The sequence below is a fragment of the Mirounga angustirostris genome, unplaced genomic scaffold (genome assembly GCF_029215605.1).
Source record: "Mirounga angustirostris isolate CCGP_5_RB_7025 unplaced genomic scaffold, mMirAng1.0.hap1 SCAF_4, whole genome shotgun sequence".
Lineage (NCBI taxonomy): Eukaryota > Metazoa > Chordata > Mammalia > Carnivora > Phocidae > Mirounga > Mirounga angustirostris.
Genome location: NW_026991712.1, coordinates 18,464,468 through 18,477,978, shown reverse-complemented (window position 1 = coordinate 18,477,978; position 13,511 = coordinate 18,464,468). Strand labels below are relative to the sequence as shown.

At 39.8% G+C, this 13,511-nt stretch overlaps 1 long non-coding RNA gene across 2 annotated transcripts in view; it reads right to left on the bottom strand.

Moving 5' to 3' along the window:
- The window catches only part of LOC135364069 (uncharacterized), a 93,729-nt gene that overhangs the window by 11,634 nt on the left and 68,584 nt on the right, over nucleotides 1-13,511 (bottom strand). Inside the window, exons 4-5 of one of the 2 annotated variants that reach the window (XR_010410530.1) lie at nucleotides 12,533-12,710; nucleotides 1,335-1,558 (exon numbers count right to left, since the gene is read on the bottom strand). This is a non-coding gene — a long non-coding RNA (uncharacterized LOC135364069). The remainder of the gene's footprint in view (nucleotides 1-1,334; nucleotides 1,559-12,532; nucleotides 12,711-13,511) is intronic. The other variant, XR_010410531.1, reaches the window with a different exon arrangement.

Genomic DNA, 13,511 nt, shown 5'->3' with positions numbered 1-13,511 from the left:
AAAAAAATAAAGACGATATGACAAACCAGGAGAGCTGGCTCTTCACATTCCTCCTCCCTCCATCCCATCCCTTCCTGTCACTTCCTGCCCCAGATGAAGTATATATGACTCTGAGTTAGAGGAAGAAAACTTTAATTGTAAAGGAAGGAGACTTTTGGAAGATGAGATTCTCAGGTAGGAAGGCAGTGGAGGAGAACCTAATTGATATCCCCTTCAGGTTGGAAGGACCCACGAGGTAGAAGAGGCTACGATTTTTCTCCACAGATTGAGTATGATGAGAGAGAGCCCAGCAGATGTGTCCTGGGACTCTAGGACATGAGAGAGGGTAAAAAAGAGAAGGTAGCATAGTCCATCTAGGAACAACTCCAGTACCCACAACCCACCAAGTGAATAGAGGAGATTCAGAGTGCCAGCTGGACAGGAAGGTAAGTGTATATCAGTGGACAATAAGTTTTGGGTCACAGGCCCTGGAACATGGGCAGAAGAGGTGAGGAGAGTATTATCAGTTTGTTTCATAGCTGAAAAGTCTGAGGAGAATCAACAAGGTTGAGAATGCTCTGTCAAAACTGAAATAGCCTCTCAACATAGCCAGGCAGAGCAACCATGGGTATCCTCATCCATAACACGAAGTGGGCAAGAGTAGAAATTGAATCCCGCCTTCAGTATATCAGTGTATGGCCTGTCATGAAGAAATTGCCCCCTGCTTGCACCAGAGACTCCCTTCTCTTCCCCTCTGCTTCATTCTTGAGAATTTAGGGTTGAGGTCAAGTGGAAGAAAAGGAATATCTAAGGGAAAGCTTTGAACTGGACTGAACCTGAGGAAGCAATCTTGAATTTATATAAAAAGTGCTGGGTTGAACTAATACATTAAAAAAATTATATCAGGGGGCACCTGGGTGGCTCAGTCGTTAAGCGCCTGCCTTCGGCTCAGGTCATGATCCCGGGGCCTGGGATTGAGCCCCACATCAGGATCCCTGCTCCACAGGAAGCCTGCTTCTCCCTCTCCCACTCCCCCTGCTTGTGTTCCCTCTCTCGCTGTGTCTCTCTCTGTCAAATAAATAAATAAATAATCTTAAAAAAAAATTATATCAGTTATTCTGTGAAGGATCAGAAATGGGGGCACATGAGCTCAAGTAAGAAAAGTTCCCTTTTGCATATGTGGGTTTTGTGAATTATTTTGACTATGGGTCAGTATAACCATATCCATAATTTCATTGTGTTATTGTGTTATTTTTTTCTTCTAACCACTTCAACTTCAGGTGGGGGCCATTGAGTAGAAAAATTATAATCTATCACATGCACTATAATTAACAGAGAAGCAGATTTTTACAGACCTGATTGTAAAGTGCTCCAAGGAAGGCAATTCAAAGTACTTCCATGAGAGAATAATATTTCTCAGTTGTTCTTTGGCATTTACCAAGACCCTCAAATGAGATAAATCCAGAATCACAGCTCTTGATCGCAGTAGCTGAGAAGTGGTTGTTTGGAGGATGTAATCTCTATGACAACCTTGTCTTTGAGAGAGTTCTTTTTAGATTACATCAATGATACAAATTTCCTTAAAGAATGACATAATGGGTTTTAATACTCATTTTTTATTTTATTTTTCTATTTAGTGCAGATGATGTAAAAGGCTGAACCAAACATGACAACCAGTCTTCTCTCTACCATTCCTCTGCTGGGCATTGGTAACGGTGAAGAGTTGAGAGGCCAACATTTTTTGTATTTATGTTTGCAATCTGCTTACATACAGATATAGTATTTATTGGGATTGAGGGGAGATGTAACATTGGTAAGAAAGACTAAGAATTCTGAGTAATTCAGCCCCTTAATTTTGGATATTACCCTTTGTTCTCTCAGATATTTTTAGCCCTTTCTTATCATTTCTAAAATAATAAGGAATGTTTTAAAGGAAAAGAGAAAATTAAGAGCAGCTGATAGAATTCTGCTGGCTCCTTTACTGACCACTCTGAAAATGTAGAAAGGGTGACCTAAATTCAAAACATCCCATGGATATCTTAGAATCCCCTTTTCCCTGATTAGCCTTATTATCCTACCCTGAGTCTCTCAGCTGGGGAATTCCTATTTGCTAATCTCAATGTGTCCTCATTTGGATGAATCCTGGGAACCCAGACATATCACACAGCATCTGGGAAACATGGGAAACCCGTCAGTTTGCCTCCCCAGAGCTATCCAGGGATGAGAAACATCTGTTATCATCTTTTCAGTGACAGGGTATTTGATGGGTTTATTTTTCTGCTTTGCTTGGGATATTCTCAGCTCAGCGAAATATTTTCCAGAAAGAAGTCATCACAAAAAAGGTATGATAAACTTATGAACTTGAGGTGTTATCAATCATAAAAATACTGTAAAACATCCCAGCTATAATCATCTCCCATTATTGAAAAAAATGTACTTATAATTTTCAAAAGATTAAAAAAAGAAAATATTCAGAAGATTGTGTTTAGGGCTCTTTGCAGAACAGCACCCAAGGAGCAAGTTATCTGTGAGAGTGGTTTGAATACAACTGGAAGAAATAAAAAATGCAATGAAGCAGGTGCAAAGAGTGTTATAATTATTGAGGCATTGATGTAACTGTCTTAAGTCCCATTAAAGAGTAGCATTTGGCATGTCTCTATATAAATGAGGTTAAGTTTGCCAGAAAAGTAAAGTAACACTACTGGTAAGTTAAAAAATCATATCCTATCAGAATTTCCCTGCATTCCATCCAAAACTTCTATGAAACTTTAGTAATAGGCTGATTCATCACATATAAATTCCATTCCAAAAAATAAAAAAGGAACTATTACTTTCCCACTATTGCTCTGTAGAAAAACAGGGCAAGATTGAAAATATGTTTGCTAGTTTCTTGTTCATAAAGAAACATGCCATTTTGCTTAGTGACTATTTCTCCCTTAGGCTCCACCTCACTAAGGTAGGAGTGTGATAATAAATGGAGTATCTACAATGAAAAACTGGACTATAAAATATTCTTTTTCTTAATTAAATGGCTTTGGTTACAAGTGAATATAGAGGAGCTTGCCTGATTATAAACAGTCATTCATCTGAGTTTCAAATTGTTCACCCATTTAAGCAGCTGACTTAAAATAAGTTTAAGACTGTACATCAAGTGGGTAGCTTTAATCAGAGTTTAAACTACATGAAATTCGTAGATCATAAGATCTAGAATTTTTTTCCTTATGGCTATGGGGAGAGAACATGCTGGAAAACAAGTCTTTGGATGGAGTACTGGGAACATTTTTTTTTAACTATTAAAGATCTGTTTATAGTCTACAATGTCCCTTTTGGGCTGCACTTTAGCTAAATAAAATGATAACCATCCTCTGTTTATATCTTAGAGATTCCTGTGGTTGTGGACCTTCAACTCTGGGACTAATTTCACAGAGACCCTGCCCAACCCCCACTCCATTTTTTCCTACCCATAAGATTTTGCAGTGATTCCACTTCCAGTTCAGGAACAGATGCTCTAGAAATACTGCTTAGGAGTATGAACTGGTGTGTGCAAAAATGATAACGTGGAAAGCTATTTGCTTAGCTAGTAACTATAAATAAAAGTGCATTAGTTAAACTTGTTAAGCATAGATCGGGCTAGGCTAGTGTCCAAAGGAAAACAATCTATAATAATACAAGCCATCTCACTTTCAAGGTAAGGAGTCCAAAAGATAGAGATGGTGAGGGAGAGATCCTACCCTGGGAACAATTAAAGTTTCTGATTATTGGTTCACATGAAACAACTCCCCCAATTGGGTGGATAAAACTTACAGTAAGCCACCCCAGGGAGGAGCCTCATAGACCATTCCCCTGCCAACTCTTGGCATCCCCCTGACATTTGCTCATCTACCTGAGGAATTGACTAGAAAGCTGCTGGGATATGATGAGTCCTTCATGATGAAAAAGAGGGGTGGTGGGTGAACTGAGAGAAGTCAGTGGCTCCATCTTTGTTCAGAAAGGAGACAAGGGGGTCCAGGAGAGGTTGTTGGTCCTTCTTCTGACCAGTTTCTCCACTTTTGTTCTCCAGATAAAATAGAGCTTGGAATAGGAATGAAAATAAATATTTGACATGTCATGCATATCTACCTTTGCTCTGTTTGTTGGCCAGGGTCAAAATTGCACGCTACGAGCAAAGGGTTTTTTTGTATGCAATGCTATGTGAAAACAATTCAGGTTTTGATATTCAAACTAAAAAGACAATTTTGTTGTCATTAATAAAGCATGGTGTTTATCGATGTCTGAAAAAAAAAGTGTCTAGGAGGGACTTGTGTCTCCTGAAATATTGGTAATTCTTCATTAAAAAACTTCTGTGGTCTAATTAGTTTGGAAATCACATAAAACAAAGTTAAGTGGATTTATTTTCTGTAGAAAATCTCATAACCTTTAATGCACTATTAATTTGCTATCATAGCTAATTAATTATCCCAACTAACAGTATTATCAGACAAAGAGAAGAGACAGGGGCGAAAAAAACCATAATAAATTGCTTAAGGGAGGCAATCAACCACATCTGCTGAAATGTAATCCTCATGCATTACAGTCCCCCTATGGTCAGGAAAAAGCGATAAATAATACTGCATTAAACATCAGTTTATCTTTTTTAATCTCACAGTTACATCGTTCGGGAAAGACACCAGGCACAGCCCTGGTGTCAAATCTCACAGATCACTGTCGTGTGAGTTTGTGCAAATTATTTAACTTCTTAAAAGCCTGAAATTTCTCAGCCATAAAAGTGAGCTAATACCTAGCTGTTGGGTTATTGTAAAGGTTGCATGCAATTATGAATGCAGTGCCAGGTACAGAAATGATCCGTCGTTTCCTTCTTCCTCTCCTGGACCTTCACACTTTCCCCAGCCTCAGTCAGCCATTTGAACATAAAGAGCCTCACACGAGAATGAGGGTCCTCTCCTGCTACAGTGTTCCCCTTCTCTGTGGGAACAGTGTCCAAGAGTGATTGTCCCTAAAATGTCTTCTGCTACTCATTCCATGTATCCCTTCAGCTAGGCAGCCAACACATTCCTATGAGGTATCTACTATGGATCAGGCACTAGGGATACAGATAGGCATGCTTCATTCCCTGCCTGAGCTTACTGTCTGGCAGTGAAAACCATCATGAAATAAGCACCAGATCTGATGGGGAATGTTCAGGGTGCTAATTGTGCACCTGGGAATCCAGGAGCAGCAATAGAGACGTGGTACAGCTGCTCTTCCTCTGATACACAATGAAGGAGCCAGCATAAAAATCACATCCACAGTGGAACAGGAGTGAAGAAAAGAATGGGAAGGACTGTGCCTTCAGGTTTTCTCACTTGACCTCCACAGCGACTCACAAAGGTGGTAAAGCAAAGAAAGGAATTTTTCCCAAGGGTGAAGAGCCAGTTGCCAGTGGATCCAAAACCATTGTCCAGGATTTCTGAGTTCTAGCCCAGACTCTTCACCATCGTATGGTGGTTAAGTGGCCACAAGTGGGATAAACCTAGAGGAACTTCCTTAAAATCTCCAACTGAGGTTGACCCTATTATTAGTTTCTTCAAACAACACTTCCTCAGAATTCTGTTTTCCTTCTCACTTCTCATCCAATCCCAAAATTTCACTTTGGTCTTACCAATGTCATAACATATCTGAGTGTACTTCCAAGGCCAAGGACAATGTCATTTTTCTCCATATATTCTCAGCTTATGTTGATTGATATAATTAGTTAATTGACATGTTAACTGAGATTAGCTGCTGCTACTTTATATAAATAATTAATAAAACTCTAGTTCTATTTTTTTAAAGTTTTACTTATTTAAGTAATCTCTACACCCCACATGGGGCTCTAACTCACAACCTGGGGATCAAGAGTTGCATATTCCTCTGACTGAGCCAGCCAGGGCCCCAACAAAACCTAGTTTTAAATTGGGTATTCTGTGAAATGTAGTAAACTCTTATTGAAATTATTTTGACCTTCAATTTTGCTGCCACTCTGTTCACATAAATGACTAGAGCAGAGAAACTATAGTAGTAAGAGGAAAGGTCTCCTTTTGAGGGATGTACTAGAATCTAAAGAGTTTATAGTCTTTTTCTCACAAGTGCCTTCCGGTAAAAAGCATATTAAAGACCAGCAGAAATTATTCTTTATCTCCTCTCCCTGATTTCTGCACAATTGGTGAACCAGTTATCTTTTAGTGTAGTGAAGATCATCAAGCTAAAAATCTTCTGGAAAAATTATCAAGACAAGTCAAATAGAACTCAACTCAGCTCAAGCACATAGTCTTATTAATTTCAAATATCTTTTTGGAAATAACTTATTCTTCAAAAAAAAGAAAAAGAACATATTAGATACCAAGTTAGTCTTGAGCTTAAAATGGTCATATTAATTGTGGATTTAGGAATCTGTGGGAGACTTCTCTATTGATGATGACTGGAGACTGGGGGTATGTTTCAACAAGCTTTATGATCCTATAGTTGTGTCTCAATTTTGAAGACTTGAAGTTCATCTTAGAGTCTGGTGATTCTATTCATGGAAGTTGTCTGGTCACTTAGCAAAGGATTAACAAACTAATTTTATTGCTAAAATTGTTTTAGCACTACCTTAAATGATGAACATTAACTCTTTTAAACTAGAATTGGAAAATGGTTTGCCCACTTGTTCTTGGGGAGCATCTTCTATGAATTCATTGAGATCTTCCTTCATTTGACTTAGCAGTCAAAATTTGGTTAAATAAATATTCTCACTAAAGAGCTAATGTACATAATACAAGTCAGGAAAAAAATGTGTCTTTGAGGGTGCTGGGATGGCTCAGTTGGTTAAGTGTCCTACTCTTGATTTCGGCTCAGATCACTATTTCAGGGTCCTGGAATCGAGCCCCATGTTGGGCTCTGCACTCAGCAGGGAGTCTGCTTGAGGATTCTCTCTCTCCCTTTCCCTCTGCCCCCACTTGGGCTCTCTCTCCCGCTCTCTCTAAAATAAATAAATAAGTTAAGTGCCTTAGAACATAGCTTTTCTAGAACACTTTGACACAATTTTGATTTAAGTTGAGCATTGTCACCAAGGGTGGAAATGAAAATCTCTCCTTTACTCATCTTCCAAGGATGTTTATATGATTCCATTGGTCTGCCTCTAATTCCTTAGGGATAGAATTATATTATTGGGTTTCTTGAAGGGTGTTTCACATATTTATATGGTTAGTTTAATTTCACATTGCCCTTTGTGGACAGGACTATTTTGTCTTGCCAAATGGAGAGCCCACACAAAAGTCTCATGCACAAGTTTAAGGAAAAAAATTTAAGATTATTTGCTTGAAGAAGAGACACCACTTCTTATTCTAAAAAGATATAGAAGAAATCAACTCTCCTAGACTATAACTGGTTATTAAGAAGTTCTGCTTGAATTATCTCAGTACACATGAAAAACTTGCCCATCAACCAAATACCTTTCAATCACAAGGTTTTATTTATTGATTTACTTTTTATTATTTATTATTGAAGTATAATTGACAGTGTTATATATTGATGTACTTTTTGAGCCAAGAGTGAGAATATTAAGCCAAATCTACCATGGAGCTAGTGAAAACAAAAATATTTGATAATTTGGGATGCCAAAAAACCTCTGAATGGGCAGGATATACAGTCACTATTCAGAATGATATGAAAGGGAATTGTTTGATAATTCTGGTGCTGGGTCTTTCTTACCTCGTGTGGTTTTTCTGTAGGTCTGAGACTGAGATATACGTAGAAGTCAGATGAAAGTCAGAACCCCATGAACCAAAGACTGAATTCCCAGAAAACTTGATCATGCACAGGCAAAAAGCACCCCACTGCTGAAAATCTGCTCTTGTTATCCAGACAAGACCAAAAGACACTATCCAGATGAGACCAAAACACACGCACACATATTCTTCTCTCTTTTACTGACCATACAGAGTGATAAAACTCACCTTGTCTGGATTTAAAAAAACATAAAATCTCTTGGATGCCAAAGGTTTCAGACAAATCCCAACTCCCAGAAAGTCTCAGCCACAATGACTCAAGAATACCCTTGGCCACTTCCTAATTTGTTTTTACTTTGAAATACATGCCTGCCCGCTTGCCTCTCCCATTAAAATATAAATCCTATGAGATCAAGGACTTGGTTGTGTTCTTTACTATCTAGCTGGTGCTTAGAGCAATGCCAAGAACATGGCAGGTACTCAATAAATATTTGTCGAATGAATGAGTGCTATCATTTGATTTTCACAGCCATCATGCAAAATAACCAGGAAGGCTAAATTCCCTGAGCCCAAGAGCAAGTTCTATCCTTGTGTATGTAGCATTGTCTCTAGCTCCTAGCACAGGATCTGGCCCATGGAAGTTGGGGCTGGAAAATATTTGTTGACTGGTTGTTGTTACTGTGATTTTACAGTTGAAAAAGCTGAATGTTGAGGTGCTAATTGACTGACCCAAGGACCTATAACTACTGTTAAAGCTAGATTTAAAATATAGACTTTCTGTCTTGAAATTTGATGTTCTTTTTAACACCCTATTCCATATTCATCTCACCAAATTACATCGTGTGCCCACAATGGATCAAGCATATTGCTAGGAGTTAGAAATACAATGAAGAGGAAGAAATTTAATCCCTGGACTCAAGACATTTACTATGCACTGAAGGAGTTAGACATTGGTTAAATAGGCACACAAACCATGTAGAAGCAGCACTATGGGCTCTATGATGGGTTCTACAAAAGATAGTGCTATGACCACAATAATAATTTTTGATATTGTAGAAACAACAGTGCCCCCAAAAGATATTCTTTTTTCCCTCGTAGAGCCTGTATGTACATTACAGAGGCAGTACTTTAGTGATATAAGCACTGTGGTTTGATTTATAAGACCTGGTCATAATAACTTAGGATAACCTGGGGAAAACACTTAACCCTCTGCTACATAGAGATACTCATACATGCCTCAGTTTGGGAAGAAATGGGGTACTGATATTAATGAGAACGTCCACCCTCTTGCCATACTCATCTACTAGATTCTGGTAAGTGCCCAATTTTTTAAAAAGATTTTATTTATTTGTTTGAGAAGGAGAGAGAGAGAGAGAGCACAAGCAGGGGGAGCAGCAGAGGGAGAGGGAAAGGCAGACTTCCTGCTGATCAGGGAGCCGGACACGGGGCTCGATCCCAGGACCCCGGGATCATGACCTGAGCCTAAGGCAGATGCTTAACCAACTGAGACACCCAGGCACCACCCCCATTTTTTTTTTTTAATCTAACTGGACTGAGCTTGAAGTAGACTTGACCTCTTAAATACTATCATAGCACAGTTCCCAGAAGGAGTAATCAATTCTGCAGAGGCAAGACCCTGATTCCAGCTCCGGCTCTGCTCCTGGTGAGTGGTTGCCCTTGTATAAATTAAGCCCGACGTAAGACCTCAGTTTCTTCTCTCAATGAAGAGACTTGGCTGGGTTAGTTCTAAGGGCTAATTCTCAAGAGGGTCTTCTCCTACTCACCACCACTGTTCTCCAGCACATACATACCTCCCCCTACACACACACACTTTATAATCTTCTTTAAGAATCTACCTCTCCTGGGGCGCCTGAGTGGCTCAGCCGTTTAGCGTCTGCCTTCAGCTCAGGTCACGATCCTGGAGTCCTGGGATCGAGCCCCACATCGGGCTCCTTGCTCGGCGGGGAGCCTGCTTCTCCCTCTCCCACTCCCCCTGCTTGTGTTCCCTCTCTCGCTGTCTCTCTCTCTCTCTGTCAAGAAATAAATAAAAATCTATAAAAAAACAAACAACTTATTACTTAAAAAAAAAAAAAGAATCTACCTCTCCTATTGTTCTATCAGCATCTGGTTACATGTCTATCATAGGCTGGAGAGGAAAAAAATGGAAAATAGGAAGAAGTAGCTTCAGGCACAGAAACTGACATCATCCATTTACCCCCATGCTAAGATAGTGCCCACTTTCCAGTTCCATAGACTCCCTGTAGCTTCTAACAAGTGCTCTCTTGTGGTGGGGGTAAAGGTCTCTAAGTTCATTTAGCATCGTGCTATTAAGACTTTTCAGCATTAGTTCCTTGGATCAGGCTTTGTCTCTGAGCTGCATTCATAAATAAAGCTCATGGTGACTCTCTACAGTCTCAGCTTTAGAGGAAATTTGTTCCAGGAAGGAAAATGCTATTAACTACAGAATGCAAGGGTAAGCAGAGTCCTTTGCAAATAACTCCTAATAAACAGACATGGCCAGGTGTGAAGCCTGATTTACATCCTCCCATGGTACAAAGCCTATTATAATGCCTTGGCTGCCGATGGTCATCTTGGAAATGTGCCATTATCCTCCAGGACATAGTTAACAGTCTAGCATTCCAGGTGGGGAGCAGCAATTCCTTGGTTTTTATTCACCTCAAGAAAGAAAGTTCTGGGCCAAAATTAATAAAGGCAAAAGAGCATGAGGGGAAAAGGAGATATGTGACCAATGGTGAAAGAAATCTCTTCATGATTGAAAGTCATCTGGGCTGAGGACCCCACTGGCCTAGGAAAATGTCCTCCTTTTAGTTGCAGCCAAAAGCAGAGTTCCTCCCCACCTTCAACAATCTTTCTTCCAGGGTTTGTGCTAGTCCGGACTGTTTGACTCTAGACAAGACTGGCCTTATGTTAAGTCATAGAGGTGACAAACTGGATGACATTATTTCATCTTCAGCCTAGCCTGCCCATCTTTTTTTTGTTGTTGTTTAATATTTTATATGCAGTTGCAGGGAATTTTTTTTTACTTAAAATTAATTAATTAAAATATTGTGTATTATTAGTTTCAGAGGTAGAGTTTAACAATTCATCAGTTGCATATCACACCCAGTGCTCATTACATCATGTGCCCTTCTTTTTTTTTTTTATTTTTATGTTAATCCCCATACATTACATCATTAGTTTTAGATGAAGTGTTCCATGATTCACCGTTTGTGCACAACACCCAGTGCTCCATACAGAATGTGCCCTCCTCAATACCCACCACCAGGCTAACCCATCCTCCCACCCCCCTCCCCTCTAGAACCCTGTTTATTTTTCAGAGTCCATCGTCTCTCATGGTTCGTCTACCCCTCCGATTTCCCCTGCTTCATTCTTCCCCTCCCGCTACCTTCTTCTTCTTCTTCTTTTTTTTTTCTTAACATATATTGCATTATTTGTTTCAGAGGTACAGATCTGAGATTCAACAGTCTTGCACAATTCACAGCGCTTACCAGAGCACATACCCTCCCCAGTGTCTATCACCCAGTCACCCCATCCCTCCCACCCCACCTGCCACTCCAACAACACTCAGTTTGTTTCCTGCGATTAAGAATTCCTCATATCAGTGAGATCATATGATACATGTCTTTCTCTTTTTGACTTATTTCACTCAACATAATACCCTCCAGTTCCATCCACGTCGTTGCAAATGGCAAGATCTCATTCCTTTTGATGGCTGCATAATATTCCATTGTATATATATACCACATCTTCTTTATCCAGTCATCTGTCGATGGACATCTTGGCTCTTTCCACAGTTTGGCTATTGTGGACATTGCTGCTATAAACATCGGGGTGCACGTACCCCTTCGGATCCCTACTTTTGTATCTATGGGGTAAATACCCAGTAGTGCAATTGCTGGATCATATGGTAGCTCTATTTTCAACTTTTTGAGGAACCTCCATACTGTTTTCCAGAGTGGCTGCACCAGCTTGCATTCCCAACAGTGTAGGAGGGTTCCCCTTTCTCCGCATCCCCGCCAATATCTGTCGTTTCCTGACTTGTTAATTTTAGCCATTCTGACTGGTGTGAGGTGGTATCTCATTGAGGTTTTGATTTGGATTTCCCTGATGCCGAGCGATATTGAGCACATCATGTGCCCTTCTTAATGCCCATCACCCAGTTACCCCATCCCTCCATCCACCTCCCCTCCAGCAACCCTCAGTTTGTTTCCTATGGTTAAGAGTCTCTTATAGTTTGTCTCCCTCTCTGATTTTCATCTTATTTTATTTTTCCTTCCCTTCCCCATGTTCATCTGTTTTCTTTCTTAAATTCCACATATGAGTGAAATCATGTGATAACTGTCTTTCTCTGATTGATTTATTTTGCTTAGCATAATCCCCTCTAGTTCCATTCAGGTAGTTGCAGATGGCGAGATTTCTTTCTTTCTTTCTTTTTTTTTTTTTTTGATGGCTGAGTAATACTCCAGTGTGTGTGTGTATATATATATCACACACACATACCACATCCCCCTTCTCCACATCCTCGTCAATGTCTGCAGGCTTCCCATCGTATATATATGGTAGGGGAAAAGTCCTAGAGGGGGAGGAAATGAGCAGATAGTGGAAATGATAGGAGAGACCGGTTGGGAGAGAGTAAATATGAAGAAAAGAAAAAATAGAAATTTAGCATGGTAGAATGACCCTGGTTGAGCAGCCAGACCTAGGCTAGTCCTAGTTCTAGTTATATGTGACCTTCAACATTCACTTCTTATTTCTAAACCTCAGTTTTCTCATCTATAAAATGGGTTTTATAATATAGAAGTACCTACCATTGCTTGGATTATGAAAGCTAAAGGGTCTTTCTAAAAGATAGAATAATTGCACCAGTCTGAAGGAGTCTCAAGAGCCATGATGATTAAATACAATGTGGTACGCAGGGCTGGATCCTGGACCAGATAGAGAAGGAGTTAAGATGGCAGAGCAGTCAGAGGAACTTGTGCTTGCCTCCTGGAACAGAAAAAAAAGGACATTACTGGGAAAACTGTTGAAATCTGAAGCCTGTAGTTTAATTAATGGTATTATGCCATTATTCATTTCATGGTGATAAATGCACTGTGAAAAAGAAGATACTGACATTAGGAGAAACTGGGCAAAAGGTATGTAGGAACTCTTTGTACTATCTTTGAAACCCTTAGGTGAATTGAAAATTATTTCAAGATTAAAAGTTAAAAAAAAATCAAGTCCCTGCTCTTGCTTGGCAACCTGATCCAGTCCTATTTGTCTTGCAAAGCCCAGCTCATGTCATGTCACAGGTAATGTCTCATCCAGCTTCTTCAAGAATTCCTGCCTTATTCCTCAGTTTCCTTAACTGTTATGTATCACAAAGCCTGAAAGTTGTCATTTCTCTTAAACTCCTGATCCAGCACTCATTAGAAATTCATTTGGAAAAGACAGGTTATTTTAAAATGCAAGTTTAGGGGCACCTGTGGGGCTCAGTCTATTAAGCGTCTAACTTTCGGTTTCCGATCTGGTCATGATCTCAGGGTTGTGAGATCCAGCCCGACGTTAAGTTCAGAGCTCAGTGCTCAGCGCGGAGTCTGCTTGGGATTCTTTCCTTCTTCCTCTTCCTACCCTGTGCTCCCCCCAACTTGTACTCTCTCTCTCTAAAAATAAAATAAGTAAATAAATAAAAATATAAACACGTATCCCTTTAAAAAATGCAAATTTATCTGACAGAGGGAAGAGTTATGAACCACTCATGACTGAGGTTGATTTGTTTTGATGGGGTTAGACTCTCCCCACTACCTC